Below are 26529 nucleotides of genomic sequence, written 5' to 3'. Positions count from 1 at the left end.
CTTGCATGTTAAGAAAAATAGATTAATGAAAGCTAGCTATTTATATATTTATAAATATAAAAGATAGATTAGGACCCACGATAATACTTGCTCACATATAGGACCCTGCTGGGCGTTTTCTTATAAAACCTGCTTGACACACAGATGATAAGATGATACTCTCAGGACCGTTGGTGTATTTACTATCTCTGTATCATAATATAAGATGTTTTTGCATTTCAATTTAAACTGCAAAAATGTCTTACATTATGGTACAGAAGGTGGTACTATTTTAGAATAAATATATATAGTTGTACACCTCATCCAACTGAATATAGCTTTTAGTACTGTACTTAAAAACAACACTCATCAAATGTGACTTTAGACAACATGTACTACGAAATAATAACTGACAGGTAAGCTTACTTCCGGATGTAAGCTCATGTATGTATAAACAATGGATGGAAGTAAAATCACAGTTCATCAGATGGGAGGAGCATTTGCTGTGGAAGGTCCCTCCTGCACTTCATCCAAGATGTCTCCAGCTGATACTGAGCTTGATCTGATTGCATCAGCCAACTTCCTTTGCAGTGTCAACAGGCCAATACGTCTTGAGACAACATACAGAACCGCCAAGGAGAACACGAGGAACCTAATGGTCAGGATGATCCTGGAACAGATGATAGTTAGAAACTTGACGACCCAGACAGTATTGTTGTTACACAAGCAGAAACTTGTCTTGCGGATGGAAACCAAATGCTTATCGCAACAGGAGTAGGGCATACAAGTTAAACCCATTGATGCGGAGCATTCTATGATCATCCCCATGTACACTACGACTTCTCCCCAAGCCCCTAGTGCCCACATGTTGAGACCTCAAGTATACACCATTGGACACAAGGTGAACTCGCTCCTTTTCGAATCTTCCCTTTCCGCATGTAAGACATGGATGCTACCTCAAGCGCGGACCTTATGCATACTCAGGTCCATCCGAGGAGACCATGGAGAGCCTAAGGACCAAGGCCAAGTGTGCGCGGGAGCAAGGAAAGGAGAGCCAGCTGCTACAGCCCGAGCGGTACTACCGCCCACACCAAGCGGTACTACCGCTGAAAGCCCACAAGCGGTGCAACCGCTCGACCACCGCCCAACAACCGGCCAAGCTTCTGTGATCGAGCGGTGCAAGGCCGGTGCAGCACCGGTTTATCCCCTTAACAGCCACCTGACCAGTACAACCACCCCAAGCACCGGTACAACCGCTGAGCACATCCGGAAGCACCTCCAGGAACCCGTACCTGAGCATCCAGCGGTACAACCGCCCCCATGACCGATACTACCGCCCTGCCCTGCCTGTGCGCAGTGAAAGGGGTTTCACCCCATGTATCCCCCAACTTACCCCTTGACTATATATACTTGTCCCTTAGCTCCGTACTAGGGTTAGCATTGGTTTAGCTCATTTGAGAGATAGAGCATTGCTCATCCATATCGGATCTCCTCCGTGTGAGAGACCGCGGCCTCTTCGGAGAAGATCCCTTTGGATTCAAGCCCCCTTTCTAAGGGAAGATCCCCCCGTGGATTCAAGACCTCCTCACGGAAAAGACCGGCTACCCTTGTATCGTCCTTAGTTGTCCGTGGATCGTGTATCTTCTCTTATGTATTCGAGGATCTAGCACATGTGTGACTATCTTGTTGGTTTGAGTGTTCCTCTTTGTGCCCCTTTGTGATTTTCCCTCGTGTTTCCTCCTCGTGTTCTTCGTGTTCTTTGCGGGATTCCGCTCCTATCGTGAAAGATCGGGCCATAGGGTTCTACCCTACATCATCTTGGTATCAGAGCAAGGTTGATCACGATTTCGGAGCCTCCCCTCGTTGTTTTCTAGCCTAATTTTGTTGTGTTCTTTCCCAATTTCGAAAATCCCCACCAAAAATAGGCCCAATTTTTTTTTTGTGATTTGTTGGTTTGATGATGTTTTGTTGATTTTGATTCATGGATTTGCTTGGTTTCAAGTGGATCTAGCATCTCCCCAAGTTTCCCCACCTTCCATCCACGAAATCCATCAAATTTTGCCCCCGAGATCATCCATTTCCGCCCCAAGTTCATCCCCGATCCAGATCTGAGAATTTTTCCCGACACCAGCGGTACAACCGGCCCCCGAGGCGGTACAACCGCTCCCCCATAACCTGCTACTTCTGCCAGCTAAAACTGGAACCCCGGGACGCGCCAGGAGCGGTACAACCGCCCACCCAAGCGGTACAACCGCCCCTCCCAGTTTCAGCCTCGGCTGATTGACAGTTTTGACCATAACTTTCACATCCGGAGTCCGATTTTCACGTTCTTTAGCTCGTTGAGTAGCTATTGACATCCCCCATCCATATACATAGGTTTCAACACCATTTGACTCCATCAAATTTTTGGAACTTTGTCATCTTTACCTAGGGCTTCCACCACATCATCCGCTACACCACCATAGCCTTCCGCAACCTAACCAATTTTGTTTCCCATCGCATTAGTGGTTGCTTGAGGAGTGATTTGAGTCTCCTATGGTGTCTAGGCTACTTAGGGACGGTCGCTTCTTCATCAACCACCACCACCACTTCCGCATAGGATTGACCACTATACACTTCGACCACCCAACTTAACCCAATTTTGCTTGTGTTGTGAGTTGTGTCTCCTAAGGTGTTTCGGCTACTTAGGGGCCGTGCTTCCAACTCCGATACCGTGTATAGTCCACCACCTTACCCTCGACTTCCGCATTGCGTACTCCACAACCCATCATTGCCATCCCGCAATTCCATTGAGCTTCCACAAAATCACCACCGCATTCCCGCTACCACCATTTGACATTTGATATTTTGAGTTCGCGGTTTTTCCGTTTCCTAAGGTGTTTCGGCTACTTAGGGACGAGTCTCCATCATCTTGGTATCATCATCAAGATCACCGCCACTCATCATCACCGCGGACGGTAACCTCCATATCATCTTGGTATCGTGGTACCCCTCCATTGTATATTCCCTTGCCATTGCATTGATAACCCCTAGCCCATTTTGCGTCACTTGCCTATGGAGACTAGCCATTTGAGTATTGCCGGCAACGTTACTTGTGCACATTAGTGATCTAGACTATACATTGCGTACATACCATATCATATTGGTATCATATCATCTCATGTGCCTCAAGTTTGTTCCCGCATATACATAATAGCTATCTTGGTTTGTGCATTGTGCAAAAGTGGCCATACAAAAAGAAGAGAATAAGCTTTTAAGCAAAGAGAAAGAGCAAAGAAGCTTGTAAGCAATAGCCATAGCATCATACCACATTGCATATAAGATCATCTTGGATCACCTTGTGAGAAACACCGGGAACCATACATACATAGCATACTTGGGATAGAAAGTTATCCATTTTGCATCTTATAGGATGTGCACAAGTGTCGTATATGCCTATAGAGCAATCGTGCTAGCGTCTCTCTTGAGTTGTGCAACACGAGCGTTTTCTGTGGATTCCACATTTTGTGCTCATCCTTGGTTGCACGACCCCATTTATCTATCCGTGTGTGTGTTTCCGTGTGCCACATATTGCTATTGGTCTACTTGTTACACTTGCGAATTTGTGAATCTCTTTCAACATTATTGACTCTTGCTAACATTTTACATCAATTTTTTTTGTGCCACTATCCTCACCGAGCTCCACCATAAGCCTTATTTGTGTAGGTGTGAGAAACCGACAAGAATTGGTACCAATTGTGCTATTTCCTTGTCCATATTGGAGTGATCATTGATCCACTTTCAATTTCGGTCAAGGTACATTTGGTATTCATTCTTCTCTTTCTCCACTCATATTGGCTCGAATCTTGTGATGGATAGGCAAGGCATTTCATCTCCGTTCTTCCGCAACAACGACGGCGTGTACAACTACATCAACAACAAGCTTTCCGCACAAAAGGAGGAGCAAGATGCAAGGATGGAGGAGATTCGGACCTTGTTGATCAACCGTTCTTCCCCTTCATCATCCTCAAGGCGGCGACGTTCAAGTCACAAGTCTTCGGAGCGCAAAAATGATGCAAGCGCAAGGCGTCCACGTCCACATCTCCATGGCGACCACCATCACGTTCGTGATCCACATCGTCATGAAGGGCAAGTCACCTCCAAGCAACATGTGCACGACGACGACGAACGACATCTACATCGAGCTCAAGCACGACAACGACAACATCATCATGAAGATGCTCGAGATGCGCCTACCTACAAGTCGCAACAAGCCCTACTTCATGCCAAGTCCAAACTTCATGACCACAAGAGAAGACCGCGAGACAAGCACCACCAAGACGGAGCTACGGCTACACCAACCACTTTGGCATCTTCGCCAAGCGACTTCAAGGCCTCTTCGCCTTCGGATATATGGCATCTTCGCCAACAAGCACCTCAAGACTACACTCAAGAGAAGCTCCCCAAGCTCAAGTCCGTGACTTCCACGAGCTACTACGACCTCGACATCGACCACACGATTCCTTTCTATGGGACTCAAGAACCCGAGGAGTATCTCGAGTGGGAGCGTTTGATGGACGACTACCTCAAGCTACATCAAGTCCCTCCCGAAGATCAAGTGAAGTGCGCCACAAGGAACTTCCACGACTACGCGTCCACATGGTGGCTTCACACACCTTCGGAGAGCTATGACATGAGTTGGCCCAAGACGAAGAGAGCTTTGCGACGAGAGTTTGTGCCTCCAACCTACACGGAACAACTTCAACGCCAATTGGAGAACACCATCCAAGGATACAAGTCCATCGACGAGTACTTCAAGGAGATAAAGATTGCCTTGCGATGAGCCGGCATGGACGACCCCATTTTGATGAAGTTCCACTTCATGATGGGATTGCACAACGACATCTCCAAGACGATCTTCCTCGAGAACTACAAGTCCCTCGACGACAACTACATTGGTGCTCTCAAGGCAGAACAAGAACTCATGAAGGCCAAAGTTTCTCTACCCCAAGCTCACTTCGCGACGACCAAGCTCCATGAGAACGAGCATGAGGCTAGTACCACCACGATGTCCAAGCCCGACGAGCTCCAAGATGATACTCCCACGTTCGACACCATCCCTCTTTGTGGCATTGGCGATGTCGAGTCCTCCATGACTCTTTTTCAAGACGGTGCGGCGACGAGTACGACTACGGAGACCCTCAAGGACCAAGCTTTGAAGGCGAGCGACAAGGTGGCGAGCAAGGATGATGCTTCCATCTTAGGAGGCGAGAGTGATGATGTGCCATCTTTGGCTTTCATACACGGTGACGACAACGAGATGGTTGAACATGGGATTTTCCCTTCGACTACGGCGACGTGTGATGACTTGAGTGACTTGTGCCACCATATTGAGAGTGAGAGTGACTTCACCACTAGCCCCATATATGTGTTGCCACAATTCCCATGTGAGGAGAGCCACAAGCCCCACCACTTGAGTGAGATGAGTGACTCCACCATATGTGAGTTTGAGTGCACCTATTCGGAGGGAGTGAGTGAATCACCACATAGAGAGAGTGAGTTAGTTGATAGGTCATGCGAGGCCACTTTCAACACTAACGACTTGACCTCTACCTCTATTGTGTCTTCTCATTTGGTGCTAGGTCCCATCTATAATGACGCGCCGATTCACGACGACTACGTCCTACCTTTGCACAAGACGATGGCCATGGTGGAATATGATGCACCCCCCACATGGTTCCATCAAGATGAAGATGACCACCATTTGGTCTTTCCCACCTCACCTACACCACTTGAGTGGAATGAAAACGGTAACATAGGTGACGGTGATGCTCTAGTCCCACTAGTGGACATTCTTGACATTGATTGCTTTCATGATGTTGATCCCCCTATTGACATGCTTCATGCTAGTATGATTTCCCCATGCGATGATTTACCCATTTATGATGAGTATGATGATTGCCATGTGGAGTCTCTTAGTTGTGACGCCATGTTACATAGGATTTCTTGTGCTAATTCTCTCGGTCACATCATGTTTGCCAATCCGCTTGATTTGTCATATGCTATGCATGAGATCAATCACATGTCATATTTGCAATCTCTTCATAGTGACTATGCATATGCCATTAACATAAACTCAATTTGCACATATGGCATAGATGACAAGCCCATGGTTATCGGTATTTGTTTTTCTTGTGGTGATATTGATATGCTCCATTTGCATCCTTTATCTCATATGCCATACCATGATCACCTAGCTTCGGATATGCATTGTTTTGGATGTTGTTCATTTTCTCCATATGATGTTTTCGATATTGCTCATGAGGAGACCCCCATAGTTTCCTTATACATTTTAGGAGATTTTGATAACTCCCATCCATTGCATGATCCTTATACTTGTATGCTCAATTTGCATCCCCATCGTGTTATACACAATAACTATTCTTTCATGATGGATGACATGTTCTTATACCATGCATCAAATTTCTTTGAGCGATGCTTATCTTGTGCTAACTCTCACGTGCACATACACATCATGATGGATGATGTGTACATTTACCACACACACAATTTCTTTGGTTTGTGTTTCTTTTGTGTAGGTACCCATGAATACTTGTCAACCTCGCAATCCCACGAGTTGACAAAACGAGCTCTAGAGAGCAACGGTGACTCGGGATCCCATGGATTGTCTTTCCCACCGCTCTCTTCGCGCAAAGACTTCGCGCAATTCTTCTACATGACCCTCACTTGGCTATGGGTTATTGTCCACTACATACTCTATGCCCATCTTGCCATGTTCACTTTGCATGATATGCTCATTACTATGCTTTTGCCATACATTCGTGACCCATGCTTTGCATTACACATGATGATTGATTCTCATACTTGTATGTGTATTTGCAAGCTTGGTGGAGATATTGCTTGCTATTGCTATGTTTGCTTTGTACCCCATGCCTATGATGATAATTTCATCTTGCTTTGTGTTCGTGCTTGCGATATGTCATGTGCATTGCCTATGCCTATTATTTGCTCTCATGACATGATTACCATGATTTATTCTAGTATGTTGCATCTTCGCACTACTAGCTTTTACGACTTGATTACTATGCTTGACTTGATTGCCTCACACATGATGAACAATTGCTCTTTCTATTGTGTTGAGTGCCACACTATATTCACTACACCCCATGCACATTATGCTTGGATTGTCTTGCGCTTGACCCATGTGTTTAGACACTTCATTTTATTTGGTGTTGTGAATGATTCCTATGCCTACCATAGACCTTTCATTGAACACTTTGTGAATGCTTACTATGAATTTGAGGTAGATGCTTCTTCTCTTGTCACACATATTTGCATCACTACCTCACATTCACATGCTTGTCCCCATGATTTCTTTGCTTGTTCTAGATTGATATGCTTACATGCCACGTCACAATCCTTTGTCACACCATATGCTTTGCATGATGACTACACTTGTCTGGTGAATCACCTCTTGAATGCTTGGTTTTGCACTAACGCTAACCACATTTATTTTTCCAAGTGTTTGTTGTCCTTGCTCATTTTGAAGGAATCACTAGACGATGCGACATTGGAGAGTGCCCACTCCAAGCTTGAAGATGATGACTACTTGGTGAACATCCGCTTCTACACGGTGAAGCCATCTCTTTCCCATGGTGATTTGGTTTTCGATCCGAGGTCGGATCTTTCCCAAGGGGGAGGGGATGATGCGGAGCATCCTATGATCATCCCCATGTACACTACGACTTCTCCCCAAGCCCCTAGTGCCCACATGTTGAGACCTCAAGTATACACCATTGGACACAAGGTGAACTCGCTCCTTTCCGAATCTTCTTTTTCCGCATGTAAGACATGGATGCTACCTCAAGCGCGGACCTTATGCATACTCAGGTCTATCCGAGGAGACCATGGAGAGCTTAAGGACCAAGGCCAAGTGTGCGCGGGAGCAAGGGAAGGAGAGCCAGCTGCTACAGCCCGAGCGGTACTACCGCCCACACCAAGCGGTACTACCGCTGAAGGCCGACAAGCGGTGCAACCGCTCGACCACCGCCCAACAACCAGCCAAGCTTCTGTGATCGAGCGGTGCAAGGCCGGTGCAGCACCGGTTTATCCCCGTAACAGCCACCTGACCGGTACAACCGCCCCAAGCACCGGTACAACCGTTGAGCACATCCGGAAGCACCTCCAGGAACCCGTACCTGAGCATCCAGCGGTACAACCGCCCCCATGACCGGTACTACCGCCCTGCCTGTGCGCAGTGAAAGGGGTTTCACCCCATGTATCCCCCAACTTACCCCTGGACTATATATACTTGTCCCTTAGCTCCGTACTAGGGTTAGCATTGGTTCAGCTCATTTGAGAGATAGAGCATTGCTCATCCATATCGATCTCCTCCGTGCGAGAGACCGCGGCCTCTTCGGAGAAGATCCCTTTGGATTCAAGCCCCCTTTCTAAGGGAAGATCCCCCTGTGGATTCAAGACCTCCTCACGGAGAAGACCGGCTACCCTTGTATCGTCCTTAGTTGTCCGTGAATCGTGTATCTTCTCTTATGTATTCGAGGATCTAGCACATGTGTGACTATCTTGTTGGTTTGAGTGTTCCTCTTTGTGCCCCTTTGTGATTTCCCCTCGTGTTTCCTCCTCGTGTTCTTCGTGTTCTTCGCGGGATTCTGCTCCTATCGTGAAAGATCGGGCCATAGGGTTCTACCCTACATCACCCATTTGCTCCACTTCTTTTGTTCGACTAAAAGACAAACGAAGACTGCATGACCACATCATAAACGATTGATAATAAGGCTAGTTTTGAACTCTACAAGAGATTGATGCTACATACCTATCGAGAACATCTTGTCGTTGCATCGTGGCAAGCAAAACATGGGTGTGCATCAACAGAGAGCGGTGCCCTTGTTATTCACCTTCACCCTTTCGTGAACACTTGTCGATTCATCCTCATAAGAAAGAAATTAAAATTGGCTAGCACCTTGGCCTTGATAGGTCTGGAAATGCTTTAAAATCGCAGAAAAAGAGTATAGTTCTTATTCATATGGAAAACTTGAAGCACATTACTGTGCCATGGTTCCTTGGTAACAAATTAATAACCAAAAGAAGTGTGCAATCAAATAAGAGTACATGTGTGAGGAAAGCCTGACCAGGCTTAAATGTGCGGAACCTTACAAGTCAGCTAGGCACAAGCTTAATCACAGGGAAAATTACCAAAAGTTAACAAGGTATTAGCACTTCTTTCGACTTCCTGTCAAAACATGTATAATAAATTACCTCTGAACTTACAACCAGAATCATTAGCATATGTGATATCAACTATACACACAGGAGTGCTAACCTGAACCACTAATCCGAACTGGCTATATGAGAGGGTTAAACAACCAGTTCCTATAAAAACATCTATACTAAATTACTTCTGAGTAGCACAAAAAACTATTTAGAGCACATATATATCTCAGTAGCACAAAAAACTATTTAGCCAACTTCAGTAAAAATGTAGAAATTAACGTCAGTGTACTAACATAATTATTTTGGATATACGCAGTCAACCACGAATTAAACATGAGTGATATCTGACCATTTTAAGAAAATAAAAAAGAGCCCAATAGCAAGATAACACAATATAGACCTGTATTGACCAGCCCCCCTTAAAGAAAGGATTTATGATCAGAAGTTGTGTAGTTGATCAACTTGGAAATAAAAAAGGCTTCCTTCAGATTATTACAGTGCCTCCGACAAAAGCGGATAGGATTTCTATACCAAGGTGATTCAGTTCACTTACCAGATAATAAACATATATACTCCCTCCGTCCCAAAATTCTTGTCTTATATTTGTCTAAATACGGATGTATCTAGTTACGTTTTAGTGTTAGATACATCCGTATCTAGACAAATCTAAGACAAGAATTTTGAGACAAAGGGAGTACTTCTCCACATTTAGTTTGTACTCCTCTGTAAAGAAATATAAAAGCGTTTGAATCCAAATGCTCTTATATTTCTTTACGGGGGGAGTATGTAATTAGAAAGCCAGTGCCACACGATATTTTTTTGCATCTATCATCAAATAGAGGAGAAGATCGTAAAGAAACAAAATAAAGGCATTCACCTGCATCTTATCCCACCTTGTATTGATATATCAATACAAAAGCCTCCAATAATTAAAGAATTGATAGTTCAGGGCATCTGATATGAAGTTCGCTAGTTCTTGTCAGTCCCCATATCCATTACCATCTGTACACATCGAAGGTTCCTCTGGTAGTCATCATGGAAAAAGGATTGAGCAAGCATTGGAATAAATTTCTACTGAAGTAAGACCTTGAACCTTAGCAAAGCAGCAGTAATCAACGGCTCGAGCAAGCACCAGATCGACTTGACAACTTTACCTGCAGCCACCTTGAAACAAAGAGAATACAAACATTAAAAACAGGAGCACGAGTTATGAAGAACATCACAAGGCTGCCAATAACACACTCCTAATATGATCATTCAGTTACAATCATCTTATATGAAAAGGAGATATTATGACACAGTGGCAGGAGGAGCAAGTGATAGTGGACCAAGCCTCTGAGTTCGGGCACTAACATTGCAATAATCTGACTTCCTCCTTTTAATTGTGATCAAATATACTTAAGGGAGTGTCTATTCTAAAACCAATGAACAATCCTAAACATGAATTGTTGCAGTAGACTTGATAATTATTCAGGCTTAACCGACCTTGAAGCGCTGCTTATGGGGCCATGACTGCCACACCAAGAACTCGCAGGAGAAATGGAGGAGCACGCCACCACAATGCCCTTACAGATAACTCACGACATCTTCACGCCAGTGTCTCCAACCTGCATATGAGGCTTTTCTGCTTAGGAACTATATGGAGAAGAAACAGCATTTATCTATTCTAACTGAGTCTCAAAAGTGATCAAATTGGACCATATTCTAAATCCATCAAAAGTAACCAAGCTGGAACATTTCCAAAATCTATAGCTCTAGTAAAAGGATGCCTTTCCACAAAATATCCAAGAAAGTAAACAAATTCTTGTGGACTACCTTGGTGACTTGAATAAACATGAGATCTGGAAACAATATACTGGAATAAAGTTCTGACAATGTCCATGGACCTGAAACCACCATGAGTACCATTGTCGAAATTATGACAAATCTCATTATTCCAAAGTGAGTGCACTTATTTACAAAAGTTAAATAGGTCTAAATAATCAGTAATCTCATTATTCCAAAGTAGAGTTGAGTGAAATTTGTCTTTTAGATTGAGCAATTAAATAATTACAAAAATCTTGCAAAATCACATCATAACAATAATCTGAAGCTTTGTGGAGTCCTTTTTTTTCTATAAAACATGAAGCTTGGTGCTAGTAACCTTACCTACGCCCAATCATAAATTTAATGACGATTTCCTTCTCCTTTTCCATTTTCTCGAGTGACATCGACCAACTTAGTTATCCCAAAAAGTTCCAAAGCCTGGAGCTCTTCTGTCTGAACCAAAACCTGCAAAGCAATCAACAACACAAGAGTCAAGCAAATCCAGAGAGAGAGAGAACTCTGGAACTGGAGAACTGGAACTGGGGATCCAAGAGGGGGAAGCAAGCGAGGGGAGGAGGCGGCTATGCCATTTGCTCTGCTCGCTCCTCTGCACTTACCCATCCGCCAGGATTCTGCTCCAAGGCAGAGAGGAGCTCCCGCCTCCCATGGCTTCCTTCCGTCTTCACCGGCGTGCTTGACATGGGGAGATAAAATCCCACAATCGAGCCCCTCTTGCAGCCTCACACAGACCTCTCCTCCACCCTGCCATGCATGCGCCGCCTAAAGCTTCGACATCGTTGCTCCACCCCCCTGCCGCCAGCCTACAGGCCGTCCCTGCTCCTCCACCCCGCCGTGAGGACTAAGACTTAGCAGCAGGAAGAATAAAGTGAAAAATAGAACTCGTTATGACATAAGCATTTCATCGAATAGCATACAAGCAAATATGGGAAGAGTCATTTCACCTTAGCGTTGAAGGCAAGAATTCGTGGAAAGGGGAATGCAGGGGAGAGAAGCACTCGGGAGGTCAGTGGCGAGCAAGGCCGTGGCGGCAGCGAAGACGTAGGACAGCGGCGACATGGGGAGAGGAGCCGGCGATGCTGCATCCTCTGCTTGGGAGCCGAGTTGCGTCCCCCTACAACTACCTCCTTCACTCTGCTCTGGCGAAGACCAGCCCCCGTGCGGCTGTGCTCCTCCGGCGACCCCAACTTCCTGCTCGCCTCGCGCCTCCTCGTCCAACTGCCTCCTCTGCTACCCCGGGGAGGCCCCCTGCACGGATCCAAGGCAACGGAACAGCGCCGCGGATGGTGGCTTCATCCGGCGGTGCGGCCGTGGTGGTTCCCCGGCACAGCAACAACAAGGAGCGGGCAAGAGAGACCCGGAAGGAAAAAGAGGAAGGACGCTGAAGAGAGAGGAAGGGAAAGAGGGTGCGGCGGCGGACGAGGTAGCGAGGGATGCGGCGAACGAGGATTGGAGTCTAGGGTTTCGGGGTTTGTGTCCAATGGGTGCTGCAGACGCCCACGCCAGCCGCTAGACGCGCGGCGCGCAAGGAATGGTTTGTTCACACCCGCGAGTCGCGAGTGGTTCACCCAGCCAATAAAATGTCCGCACGAGCCCACCAGTCATGGACGCGCAAAAACTACCGCTGGGTCAAAACGAACAACCTTAGATCCGACGTCCCAGATGAGTTTTAACCAAGATCCAACAGCCGACGAAGCAGAAAACTGAGGGAGCAACGAGGAGCCAAGTTGACTAGCCTCATTATATGTTAAAACTAGACAATGCCCCGCGCGTTGCTGCGGGATTTTCCGATGACTTGTTTGACATATGATGGTTGAAGAATATTAAGGTCCAGTTTCATTTGACAATAACTGTACGTCAGAGCTCTGGAAATTCATAACATATTTGGTATTCATGATACCTGAAAGTATTAATTTTCTAAAAGAACATGAAAATATGATGGTACGCGTCTCGGCGTCTGCCTACTATGGTCGGCCAAATATTCATAGATCTAGCAGCGTATGTAGAGCTTATCTCACATCCATGAAATTATATTTGTTCAATACTGATAAGTGTTCCTCTCACATTTTTTTATAAGAATGTACAAAGACAAAGGTAACTGAATGAATAATTAAAAATGTGTGATTTTCTTCTACCATTGCTCGATTCCTTCTGCGGTTTGGGATTCGCCTTGTGATTTTGTAGTTTCCCAACTGATCTCGCTCCTTCTCTGCTGACTAACAGCGTGGAAGACTGAGGGGCCGATTGCCATTTTAGCGACTTCGCAAAAAAGACTTACATACTTTGGTTATGCTACTTTGATGCCACCTGAGGAATGAAAAGAAACGGGAGGATCTTTAGTTCCACATAGATGTGGATGGCTGGCCTCCACAACTTAAAGCATATGGCATTACATACACAATTTCTTTCATCCATTCTTGTAATTTGTAAATATTCTTCATGCCTCCAATCTTCCATTTTATACTTCCTTTGTAATGAATTGTCTTCTTAATCAATGCAAGAAATATTATTGCCTTTGTTAAAGAATCTTAAACTGTTACGCATGAGAACCGGGAGAATATGCTCGTCAACACCGGAAGCAAGCGCGTGTTTTGCTATTCTGCATACTCTCAACAATCAATGGAATAATGGATGGAGAAAACAAACAAATCATGAGGTTGCCGGTAAATTCTACGCATGAGGACCTTTGGGGTTGACGGGGAGCAACAGTGGCACCTGCAGCTGCTGCACCCGCAGAGTTGCCGGTAAATTCTCCGGCCAACGTTGCAACCACACAACGATGATGCAGATTGACACCGCTGTCTAGAGTAGATATTTGCCGACGCAGACTGGAAAGTGGAGGAAGACGTGAGGGGACCTGCAGCTATTTAAGTACGGGACGGGGAAGGGTAATGAACCGCCAGCCGTCCGCTTGATTACCTCGTTAGTTAATCTTGTACGTGTGGGATAGTGGAAGATTGAAATGGCAGCCATAATGGTTGGTAGCATGAAGAAGGAAGGAAGCAATGTGTTGTGAACCCTCCAACTTCGGGGACAAAGCTAACCAGATGTGCATAAGCTTCGAAAAAAGACCTAAGCGTGGAGAAGAAATTAATGTGGTGAGGCGGTGGAAAAATTAAGAGAGGCTTGAGCGTTTTTTTATTTGATGGAGGGAGAGGGTGATTGGAAACGCTTGGATGATGTGGCTGCATGGCTGAGTTGAGTAGCTGCATGTGAAGAGAATTTGCAAACTGGGTGATGATGTGGCATGATGATGACGTGGACAGTGTGCATGTTAAGAAAATTGATAGAAGTGGGAAGCAACTTCTTAAGAATGTTAGATGGGGTAGGTGTGCGCTCTAACACTGGTGGCAGGCTAGTGAGGGTGCGGTTCCATGGATCTGGACAGAGTGTTTGAGCATCTCCAACAGCTCGTCCAAATCGTTGTCTACATGAGATGAAGACAATATGAGGCGAAAAACGGGGGTGGCGTTTTCGCTCCTGGGAGCACATGCTCCCGGGTGAACAGTAACGCAAAAATATTATTAAATGTTTCGGAAAAATTCTGTTTTTTGTAGATATTTGTGTTAGTGTCATTTTTATGTGAAACGGAGTGGCGGTGTTTCGTTGGCAAAAAAACAAATTTGGTGTAACTTTTGGTGTTCAATTTTTTTCATAAGCCAAAATGCTTGACCTTTTTGCTTCAAAATTTACAGATAGCATTTGGATGTGACTAAGTACACATAATTTTCTTTTCATTTCAATTTTTTTCCGGACCCAGGAGCCAAATTGACTTTCTGGCAAAAAAACGCTCTTCAGCAGATTGTCTGTAGGATAATTTACCGCTCAACATTGTCTAAATACATGTGGACATTGACATTAGGGGTGAAAATGGAATGGGAACTTTTTGCTTTTCCGGAAGAAAAATGAAAACTAAGAGAAAAACGGAAATGAAAATTTGCAAAACGAAGTGGAAATGGATTTTTTCATGAGACGGAAAGTTTTCCGGTGCTGTTTGCACTATAGGATTATGGTTGCTTTTTAGTTCAACCACCAAACAACACATAATTACACAATGAGGAAAATGGATCGTTTGAAACCCAACTTCTACTACCACACCCGTACTCAACTAGACCATATATGATTGTCCAGTACTACTGCAATGCTGTGCTAAATCTTGCTAACATAGTCACATCTTTTTGTAGGCCTGTTACCAATTCATTAAATTTGTTCGTTTTTGGTTTTTAAGTTTCGGTGAACGCTCACTTCTGTTTTTGTATTGTATTCGCTCTGTGTCTGTTTTCGGTAGTATCTGTTGCCACATTCATTTTCGGGGTTTCTGTATTCGTTTCCGCTTCTACAAAAAAATAATATAAAAACAAATATGGTATCAGTTAGTTCCATCTGTTTTCGCTCCATTTTCGTCCCTAAGAGCAACTCTAGTCTCTAACAAACCCCTAAAACGCGCCAACCCGGAAAATAACCGCTCCTTTACGGTTTCGCTCAAAAAAAGTGGCCAGACCAGAAACCGTATCGGGCCGCAAACTGAAAAAAATTACAGGGCACGGAAAAACTTCGCCCCCAACCTTTAGATTCACGGGGCGGGAGGCCGACCCGAGTGCGACCCCTATCGTTTGTGGGATTTGGCGGGAGGGACATTTCCGCCCGGCCGTTCCCGCCTCGCCCGCTCTCCGCCCCCAACCACCTCCTTTCGCTCGCTCCAGAGCACCCTCCCTGGCTTCCCTCCGTCGCCATTGAAGCCTCTCAGCTGTCGGCCATCACCGTGGATGTCAACCCCAGCTTACCGTCAGCAGATCTCGTCCCAGGTGATGTCGTGCCCGTCGCCGTCACAAGCTCCACCGCGCCACTAAAAGTGCAACTATCCCTGGGTGGTTTTGGTAATTCCTAACAACATATAACTCATTGAGCTAATGCTACTTAAAGATAAACATTTCAGGAAAGCTCAATGATTGGCATGGCATGGATGAGAAAAAGTGGATCCCTCAAAATTCTAAGGACAAAGAATTGGCTCAAGCTCAAAGCTCAGGACTCTACATCTTTTCATTTTAAGTGATCCAAGATCACATTGAGTCCATAGGAAAAGCCAATACTATTAAGAGGGGATGAGGTGTTGCCTAATGGCTTGCTTGCTCAAAGTGCTTAGTGATATGCTCCAAAGTCCTCAACTACTTTCTCACATCCACATTTGTCCCAAACCAAAAGTCAAACTCGGCCCCACCAAAACTTTCTATCCGGCGCCACCGAGTTCAGTTGACATAGCCACTGCCAGAAACCCTAGTCTTTTCGGTCTCACCGATAGGGATCTCGGTCTCACCGAGATGGGATTGTAATCTCTTTGTTTCCCTTTGTAACGTTTCGGTCAAATCGAGATGAGCGATCGGTCCCACCGAGATTGCAATGCAAACTCTCTGTTTCCCTTTCGTAACGTTTCGGTCCAACCGAGATGAGCGAATCGGTCCCACCGAGTTTGCATGACCAACTCTCTGTTAGTCCATTACCAAAATCGGTCTCACCGAGTTTGTGTAATCGGTCTCATCGAGATTACGTTATGCCCTAACCCTAACAAAACCGGTCCCACCGAGTTGACATGTCGGTCCCACCGAAATCCTAACGTTCACATTTTGAACTAGATCGGTCTGACCGAGTTTCATGATTCGGTCCCACCGAGTTTGGTGATTTGTGTTTAACGGTTAGATTTTGTGTGGAGGCTATTTATACCCCTCCACCCACTCTTCATTCGTGGAGAGAGCTATCAGAACATCCCTACACTTCCAACATACATTTTCTGAGAGAGAACCACCTACACTTGTGTTGAGGTCAAGATATTCCACTCCAACCACATAAATCTTGATCTCTAACCTTCCCCAAGTTGTTTTACACTCAAATCATCTTTCCACCAAATCCAAATCCTGTGAGAGAGAGTTGAGTGTTGGGGAGACTATCATTTGAAGCACGAGAGCAAGGAGTTCATCATCAACACACCATTTGTTACCTCTTGGAGAGTGGTGTCTCCTAGATTGGTTAGGTGTCACTTGGGAGCCTCCGTCAAGTTTGTGGAGTTGAACCAAGGAGTTTGTAAGGGCAAGGAGATCGCCTACTTCGTGAAGATCTACCCAAGTGAGGCAAGTCCTTCGTGGGCGACGACCATGGTGGGATAGACAAGGTTGCTTCTTCGTGGACCCTTCGTGGGTGGAGCCCTCCGTGGACTCGCGCAACCGTTACCCTTCGTGGGTTGAAGTCTCCATCAACGTGGATGCACGATAGCACCATCTATCGGAACCACACCAAAAATCTCCGTGTCTCCTATTGCGTTTGCACACTCCAAACTCCTCCCTTTACCTTCATATGCAATTGTTTTACTTTCCGCTGCTATACTCTTAGAATTGCATGTGTAGGTTGATTGCTTGACTTGTGTTAAGTTGCTAAAATATGCCTAGAACTAAAATTGGGAAAAGGCTAGATTTTTATTTGGTCAAGTAGTCCAATCACCCCCACTCTAGACATACTTTCGATCCTACAAGTGGTATAAGAGCTTTGGTCTCCATTTGCTTTGATTTCCATAGCTTTTGGTGGTCATAGCCTTGGTTTCACAACCTAGGAGAGTATGGCGTCTAGCGAGGGAAATTACCACCATAGAGGTCCTTACTTTGATGGTCCAAATTTTGCTAGTTGGAAGCATAAGATGAAAATGCATATTCTTGGACATAACCCCGCCGTTTGGGCTATTGTGTGTATTGGCTTGCAAGGTGAATTCTTCGGTGGGAGAGAACCAAACCGTGAAGTTACCGCAGAAGAGTTGAAGATGCTACAATACAATGCTCAAGCTTGTGATATTCTCTTCAACGGATTATGCCCCGAAGAATTCAACAAAATCAGCCGTCTTGAGAATGCAAAGAAAATTTGGGATACTTTGATTGATATGCACAAAGGTACCGAATCTGTCAAGGAATCCAAATTGGATGTGCTTCAAAGTCAGCTTGACAAGTTCAAAATGAAGGATGGTGAAGGCGTTGCTGAAATGTACTCTAGGCTTGCTCTCATCACAAATGAGATTGCCGGCTTAGGAAGTGAAGAGATGACCGATAGATTCATCATCAAGAAGATCCTAAGAGCCTTGGATGAAAAATATGATACCGTGTGCACATTGATCCAAATGATGCCCAATTACAAAGATCTCAAGCCAACGGAAGTTATTGGAAGAATTGTTGCTCATGAGATGTCACTCAAGGATAAGGAAGAGCTTCACAACAAGTCAAGTGGTGCTTATAAAGCCTCGTGTGATGCTCCCACATCATCAAGTGAGAAGCAAAACTTCAATGAAGAATTGAGTCTAATGGTGAATAACTTCAACAAGTTCTACAAGAGTAGAAGCAAGGAAAGAAGTTCCAAGTCAAGGTCCTACAATGACAAAAGATCTTCTAGTCGTGAGCGTAATTGCTACAATTGTGGAAGACCCGGACACTATTCCAATGAATGTACGGCCCCCTACAAAAGAAGAGAAGATTGTCCCAAAAGAAGGAGTAGAAGAGAAGAATCACCATCAAGAGAGAGAAGGAGTAGAGATGATCGTTATGAACAAAGACCCTCTCGGAGAAGCAAGGATTCAGAAAGGAAGGATAAGTCATCAAGGAGCTACACAAAAAGAATACATCAAGCTCATGTTGGTGAATGGGTATCCGGTTCCGACTCCGACAATCACTCCGAAAGAAGTTATCACTCCGACTCCGAATATACTCAAGATGAAGGTGTGTGTTGCCGGACTAGCACTTGTGACAACCAACTCCTATGACATATTTGACTCACCAAATGAAGGAATTGGGAGATGCTTCATGGCTAAAGGTCCAAAGGTAACACACCCCGAGTATGTTGATTTCAATAGTGATGAAGATGATTTGCTAGGAGATGATGATTTACTTGTTCACAACTCTAGTTATGAAAACTATGATGAGCTTGCTATTAATCATGATAATCAAATAAAACGAATGACGATGATAAGAAGGAGATTGAGCGTCTAACTAAAGAACTAAACACTCTTAAGTTAGCTCATGAAACTACCTTGGAAGATCATCGAGAACTTTTAAAGACTCATGATAAGCTACGCTTTGAAAAGCTCAACCTTGAGCAAGAACATGAGTTTTTAAAGGCAATCAATGATGATCTGTGCAAGAAAAGTTCTTCTTACATTGCCAAGCGTTTACTCTTGTCTACTTACATGCCACAAGTTAAATCTAGTAACAAGAACAAGAAATATTCTTCATTTAGTAGTAACAACAATCATGCTAAATCCAATGTTGTTGCTTCTAGTAGCTCTCTTGATTCCACTAATGATTCTCTTAGCCAAGTTACACTTGAGCAAGAAAATAGCTTATTGAAGGGAATTATAGAGAAAGGTGTTTACAAGAGCCTTGCCGGAAGTAAGCAATTTGAGGAAATTGTACACAAGCAAGGAAGACACCGGAAGAATCAAGGTGTTGGTTTTGAACGAAAGTTCAATGCCAATGGAGTTGAGTGGGAAGAAGATCAATACCCCAAGACGAAGTTTGTTCCTCAACAAGAGAAGTATGATCCTACTTCTTTCAAAGGAACACAATCTCAAGATGATCTTCCACCACAAGACCACAAGCAAAAAGGCAAGGACAAGCTTCAAGAGGAGATTGATGCATTCGAGGAAGCACCCAAGGCCTTGGTCAAATGGATTCGCAAGACTACATCAAGTTCTACTTCAAGTACGACTACAACCCCAAGGATTCCCATCAAGATGGTGTGGATCCCGAAGAACAAGAACTAGAGAGTTCTTGAGGGTGACTCCGCCAACCTACTTCACTCTTATCATTTTGGCAAGGACAAGTGCAAACAACTTTCATATCTTGCACTAGTTCAAGGAGTCACAAACACTCTTGTTGGTAAGACAAGGGACAAGGTAACCTAATGCTTCCACGGACATCATCTTATGTACACATCACTCTATGTCTATGGATATCCTTGTTTGTTCCTTGTGGGACTAACTCATGTAGGTATTGAAAGTGCAACTCACTCCAAAGGATTGCTCCAAATGATCTACATTAACATTGAGCATCCACATCTTCAACACCTACATGAAGTCATCATAGACAAAACCCAAGGTTAGTTAATCCCTCTTAGGGGGGATATCACATCTAGGGGGAACTTTACCCTAATCAATTGAGTTAAAGCAACTCTAATGGTGTGAGTACAACAATGCTCTATGTAAAAGTGGTAACTCCACTTGTGCTTAAACGATGAGTATGACCTATGATCAAATGTTCTCATTTGACTCCTAAGTCAATATACTCATATATAGATGACCTAGTCATCTCCAATTGCTTGATAGATGCTAGAGTGTCTGTGCATGCTTCGTCACATATTTCATTTGCCATTTTAATTGTGTGAGCATGTTGAATGCATATTTTTCTCATTCGAGGACATCCATTTGTTGCTTTGATTGTTTTTTTATTTTGCCAAATGGATGGACAAGAATGCCTAAGAACTCCCTCTAGCTAGCTATGCTTTTCTCGTCTCAAACTCTATTCATGCTACATCACAAAGTTTGACCAAGTCAGATTCGAACCACTCTGTGTGAGGAGCACTCGGAGTTCCCGTCATAGACTTAAACTTCCAAAACCTCTTTGTGCATTTCAGTATGACTGATTCATCCTTTTCGGTCCTATCGAGATCACTTAGTTGATCTAGGTTTTCAATCTCGGTGCAGCCGATTAGAACCTTTCGGTCACACCGAGTTGTAGTAACTACCTGCAGTTTTGCATCTCGGTGCCACCGAGTTGTTCCACACGGTCACACCGACAGGGTCAGGTTATATATACTGACGGGCCAAATTTTGGAAAATTTTCCGAAACCCTTCGCCCGCGCATAACCTACTCTGCCTCTTCGGGTCTTCGGATCGTCTTCACGCCGCCAGCAACCTCCCGCCGCTGGTCTCCGCCGTCGTCAACGGCAATATGCTCCGCCGTTGCCGCCGTAGCAAACACTCGCCGCATTAGGGTAAGTGTTCGATCTCTTGTGCTGTCTTTTTCACTCCAATTCCTAGCACAAGGACAATGCCATGTTTCTTGCCATGATTGAGATTCATCCATCCAGCTAAAACTTCCTTAGGTCTAGATTGATTCAAAAAATTTAGGGTTAGCCGTCCGCAGAACTCATCTCGAACCGACCGAACTGTAGAAATCGGTCTCACCGATTCGGCCTTGGCCATTGCACATGCGCTCTTCGGTCTGACCAAAACGCGCAAACCGGTGTGACCGAGTTCAAGATTCAGTGAAACCCTAGCAATCTCGGTGCCACCGAACTATGACTCGGCCCTACCAAGTTCACTAGTTTAGGTTCCAAGTGTTGCTTCGGTATCACCAAGTTTGTCAATTCGGTAGCACTGAGATCACTTCTGTAGAGAACTAAAACTAAACTTTTTGACTCAATTGTTTTGCAAAACTCATGTACTTTGTGATGCTCATCTTCTCTACCTCATCTACAACCTATTCACAGGGTCCGCTGACAATTTGCCTGCAAGATGTCTGATCAAAGTGACAGCCAGAACAAATGTGAAGAACAGGTCCAGATGAGTGAGGGCACTAGTCCCTCCATCTCCTCTGATGATGGAAGCAGGAGCACTCCAAGCAACTTACCTAAGGCAGCAACCAGATCCAGGAAAAAGAAAACCTCAGAATCTGAGGATGAGGATTATGTGGCCATTGAGGATGAGGCCACTTCAAGGAAAAAGGTGCTAAAAAGGTGTATGGCTCAACTGCCACAGTTAAGCCAAGGATGCATAAGAAGGCACCAGCAAAGAGAGTTCCTATGTCTAAGGCTAGAGCATCCACTGCTGAAACCTCCAAGCCAACTGAAGAGGCGGTTGGTGAAGGGAATAAAAGGAAGGAAAGGGTCAAGAAGACCACTGCCAGAGTGCTTGGCAGATCTTCAATAATGAGTTGATCCTTTCCTCCCTTTTCTTCCCTTTCCTTCCTTTGTGGCCCAGAAGCTCACCAAGTGGAATGATGAGTTGATCATGCAGTTTTACTCCACAGCCCACTTTTACCCAGATGGAAAGATATTTGGATGTCCGAAGGTACAAGGTACCAATCTTCTATTGATGAATGGGCTAAGCTGATCAATGCCCCTGCAGAGCATGAAGATGACTTGGATGTTTATGCTGAGAAGAAGAAAGACCACAATACAATGGCCAACATGTACAGAGAGATCCCAGATGCTGCTTTGGATACTCACAAGTTTGGATCTGTCCACTTCTTGTTGTCTGGTCTGCCTACTATAAATTGGATCCTCAGACACACATTGCTACCCAAGTCAGGTGATCACAAGATGATCAGAGGACATGCCATCAACTTGCTATATTTGTTTGATGTGCCTCAAAAACTCAAAGTCATGAGTCTGATTGTGGAGACAATCAAAAGGACAACGGCTGATCAGAAGAGGAGTTGTGGGTATGCCCCACAAATTCAGGAGCTCATCAACTCAAAGATGGGCACAGACAAGTATCTTTTGGATAAGGAGCACCTGCCTATCTACCTTGAATTTGAAGACAACACTGTTGTCATGGATGAAAATGAACCATCTTCAGCTCAAGCACATGAGAAAAGAGAAAAAGCAAGGGCAGAGAAAGCTGCAAAGATGCCAAGTGTTGAGGAGGCATCTCAGGTTTTCCTGAAGAGCAAGCAAGATCAGCTTGGATATCTGATCCAATCCACCTTAAGGATTGAGAAGGGCTTGGCCACCCTGACTCAAAACCAGGAGAGCTTGGAGAGGATCGTTGAGCACAAATTCTATGATCTTGATGTCAAATAACTGAGATTCAGTCAGCAGTTGAGCAACTTCAGGAGGAAGTGGAGGAGAAGAAGGGCAAGTCAACTACAGATGCTTTTGCTAGAGTGCCCAGAGGACAAATATCTGCTGCAGTGCCCATGAAAGATACTTAAACTTCAGTGTCAGCACCAGCAGCCACAGCTCCAGTGCCACCTCCAGCAGCCACTCCATCAGCTCCAACTACTTCATCTAAAGCCTTCGTCCTTGGAGTTCTCTCTACACCACCTCCCCAAGATCAAGCCTGAGAGTCGTTTAGCACTATGCATTTTTGAACTTTTTGGTAACTTGTTGCCAAAGGGGGAGAAAAAATGTATAGATCAAAGGCTTCGAGAGAGAGTGTTGTTCTTTTTATCTCTCTCACTATTTTGGTTGAACTTCTTTATTGAGTGCTTGTGTGAGATACTTTATGTCCTTGTGAGATACTTACTTGATCATGTGTTTGATCATATGCTACCCTTAATGCTTGTTGGATGATATCATCTCTTATATCCTTATATGATCATTCACTAGCTTGGTGATGAGTGCATGCTTTTAATCTCTATCATTTTGAGCGCTCCACCAAGATGTATGTGACATGAAAGAGTAACCCGTGATTCTAATCGATTGTGCATTTGCATTCAAAAGCAAATTTTAAATAATGCACAAATTTAGGGGGAGCTCTTGCTTATCACATACTTCTCAAAGCGACGATGTTTTTTTCCAATATTACTTATCATTTGTCGAAGCTTTGATCTATATGTTGTCATCAATTACCAAAAAGGGGGAGATTGAAAGTGCAACTATCCCTAGGTGGTTCTGGTAATTCCTAACAACATATAACTCACTGAGCTAATGCTACTTAAAGATAAACATTTCAAGAAAGCTCAATGATTGGCATGGCATGGATGAGAAAAGTGGATCCCTCAAAATTCTAAGGACAAAGAATTGGCTCAAGCTCAAAGCTCAGGACTCTACATCTTTTCATTTTAAGTGATCCAAGATCACATTGAGTCCATAGGAAAAGCTAATACTATTAAGAGGGGATGAGGTGTTGCCTAATTGCTTACTTGCTCAAAGTGCTTAGTGATATGCTCCAAAGTCCTCAACTACTTTCTCACATCCACATTTGTCCCAAACCAAAAGTCAAACTCGGCTCCACCGAAACTTTCTATCTGGCACCACCGAGTTCAGTTGACATAGCCACTGCCAGAAACCCTAGTCTTTTCGGTCTCACCGATAGGGATCTCGGTCTCACCGAGATGGGATTGTAATCTCTCTGTTTCCCTACGTAATGTTTTGGTCAAACCGAGATGAGCGATCGGTCCCACCGAGATTGCAATGCAAACTCTCTGTTTCCCTTTCGTAACATTTCGGTCCAACCGAGATGAGCGAATCAGTCCCATCGAGTTTGCTTGACCAACTCTCTGTTAGTCCATTACCTAAATCGGTCTCACCGAGTTTGTGTAATCGGTCTCACCGAGATTACGTTATGCCCTAACCCTAACAAAATCGGTCCCACCGAGTTGACATGTCGGTCCCATCGAAAATCCTAACGTTCACATTTTGAACTAGATCGGTCTGACCGAGTTTCATGATCCGGTCCTATCGAGTTTGGTGATTTGTGTGTAACGGTTAGATTTTGTGTGGAGGCTATTTATACCCCTCCACCCACTCTTCATTCATGGAGAGAGCAATCAGAACATGCCTACACTTCCAACATACATTTTCTGAGAGAGAACCACCTACACTTGTGTTGAGGTCAAGATATTCCACTCCAACCACATAAATCTTGATCTCTAGCCTTCCCCAAGTTGCTTTCCACTCAAATCATCTTTCCACCAAATCCAAATCCTGTGTGAGAGAGTTGAGTGTTGGGGAGACTATCATTTGAAGCACAAGAGCAAGGAGTTCATCATCAACACACCATTTGTTACCTCTTGGAGAGTGGTGTCTCCTAGATTGGTTAGGTGTCACTTGGGAGCCTCCGTCAAGATTGTGGAGTTGAACTAAAGAGTTTGTAAGGGCAAGGAGATCTCCTACTTCGTGAAGATCTACCCGAGTGAGGCAAGTCCTTCGTGGGCGACGGCCATGGTGGGATAGACAAGGTTGCTTCTTCGTGGACCCTTCGTGGGTGGAGCCCTCCGTGGACTCGCGCAACCATTACCATTCGTGGGTTGAAGTTGTTGGGGAACGTAGTAATTTCAAAAAAATTCCTACACACACGCAAGATCATGGTGATGCGTAGCAACGAGAGGGGAGAGTGTGATCTACGCACCCTTGTAGATCGACAACGGAAGCGTTAGGTTGATGTAGTCGTACGTCTTCACGGACCGACCGATCAAGCACTGAAACCACGACACCTCCGAGTTCTAGCACACGTTCAGCTCGATGACGATTCCCGGACTCCAATCTAGCAAAGTGTCGGGGAAGAGTTCCGTCAGCACGACGGCGTGGTGACGATCTTGATGTACTAATGTCGCAGGGCTTCACCCAAGCACCGCTACAATATTATCGAGGACTATGGTGGAAGGGGGCACCGCACACGGCTAAGAATATGATCACGTGGATCAACTTGTGTCTCAAGGGGTGCCCCTTGCCTCCGTATATAAAGGCTCAAAGGGGGGGTGCGGCCGGCCATGATAGGGCGCGCCAGGAGGAGTCCTACTCCCTCCGGGAATAGGATTCCCCCCCTTTCCTAATTGGAATAGGATTCGTTAAGTGGGAAAGAGGAGAGAGAGAAGGAAGGGGGCGCTGGCCCCCTCTCTCCTTGTCCTATTCGGACTAGGGGGGAGGGGCGCGCGGCCCAGCCCTGGCCACCTCTCCTCTCTTCCACTAAGGCCCATTAAGGCCCATATACCTCCCGGGGGGTTCCGGTAACCTCCCGGTAATCCGGTAAAATCCTGATTTCACCCGGAACACTTCCGATATCCAAATATAGGCTTCTAATATATCAATCTTTATGTCTCAACCATTTCGAGACTCGTCGTCATGTCCGTGATCACATCCGGGACTCCGAACAAACTTCGGTACATCAAAATGCATAAACTCATAATATAACTGTCATCGAAACCTTAAGCATGCAGACCTACGGGTTCGAGAACAATGTAGACATGACCGAGACACGTCTCTGGTCAATAACCAATAGCAGAACCTGGATGCTCATATTGGCTCCTACATATTCTACGAAGATCTTTTATCGGTCAAACCGCATAACAACATACGTTGTTCCCTTTGTCATTGGTATGTTACTTGCTCGAGATTCGACCGTCGGTATCCAATACCTAGTTCAATCTCGTTACCGGCAAGTCTCTTTACTCGTTCCGTAATCCATCATCCCGTAACTAACTCATTAGTCGCAATGCTTGCAAGGCTTATGTGATGTGCATTACCGAGAGGGCCCAGAGATACCTCTCCGACAATCAGAGTGACAAATCCTAATCTCGAAATACGCCAACCCAACATGTACCTTTGGAGACACCTATAGAGCACCTTTATAATCACCCAGTTACGTTGTGACTTTTGGTTGCACACAAAGTGTTCCTCCGGTAAATGGGAGTTGCATAATCTCATAGTCATAGGAACATGTATAAGTCATGAAGAAAGCAATAGCAACATACTAAATGATCGGGTGCTAAGCTAATGGAATGGGTCATGTCAATCAGATCATTC

General features: G+C 44.9%; 1 long non-coding RNA gene across 8 annotated transcripts; it reads right to left on the bottom strand.

The window, feature by feature from the left end:
- Positions 1 to 191: 191 nt before the first annotated feature.
- LOC119267923 lies at positions 192 to 12570 on the bottom strand. 8 transcript variants are annotated; one of them, XR_005132742.1, is made up of 7 exons: positions 11979 to 12570; positions 11634 to 11881; positions 11359 to 11481; positions 11026 to 11096; positions 10696 to 10817; positions 8813 to 10374; positions 192 to 649 (listed from the first exon to the last, which is right to left on the bottom strand). It is a non-coding gene; the product is annotated as an uncharacterized LOC119267923 (long non-coding RNA). The 8 variants fall into 8 exon arrangements; XR_005132743.1 differs by lacking the exon at positions 11026 to 11096 and having other exon boundaries at positions 8813 to 9229; positions 10088 to 10374; XR_005132747.1 differs by lacking the exon at positions 11026 to 11096 and having other exon boundaries at positions 8813 to 8984; positions 10088 to 10374.
- Positions 12571 to 26529: the final 13959 nt, after the last annotated feature.

Source organism: Triticum dicoccoides, chromosome 3A, assembly GCF_002162155.2.
Source record: "Triticum dicoccoides isolate Atlit2015 ecotype Zavitan chromosome 3A, WEW_v2.0, whole genome shotgun sequence".
NCBI classification, from domain to species: Eukaryota; Viridiplantae; Streptophyta; class Magnoliopsida; order Poales; family Poaceae; genus Triticum; species Triticum dicoccoides.
This window is presented reverse-complemented; position numbering and strand designations above follow the sequence as displayed.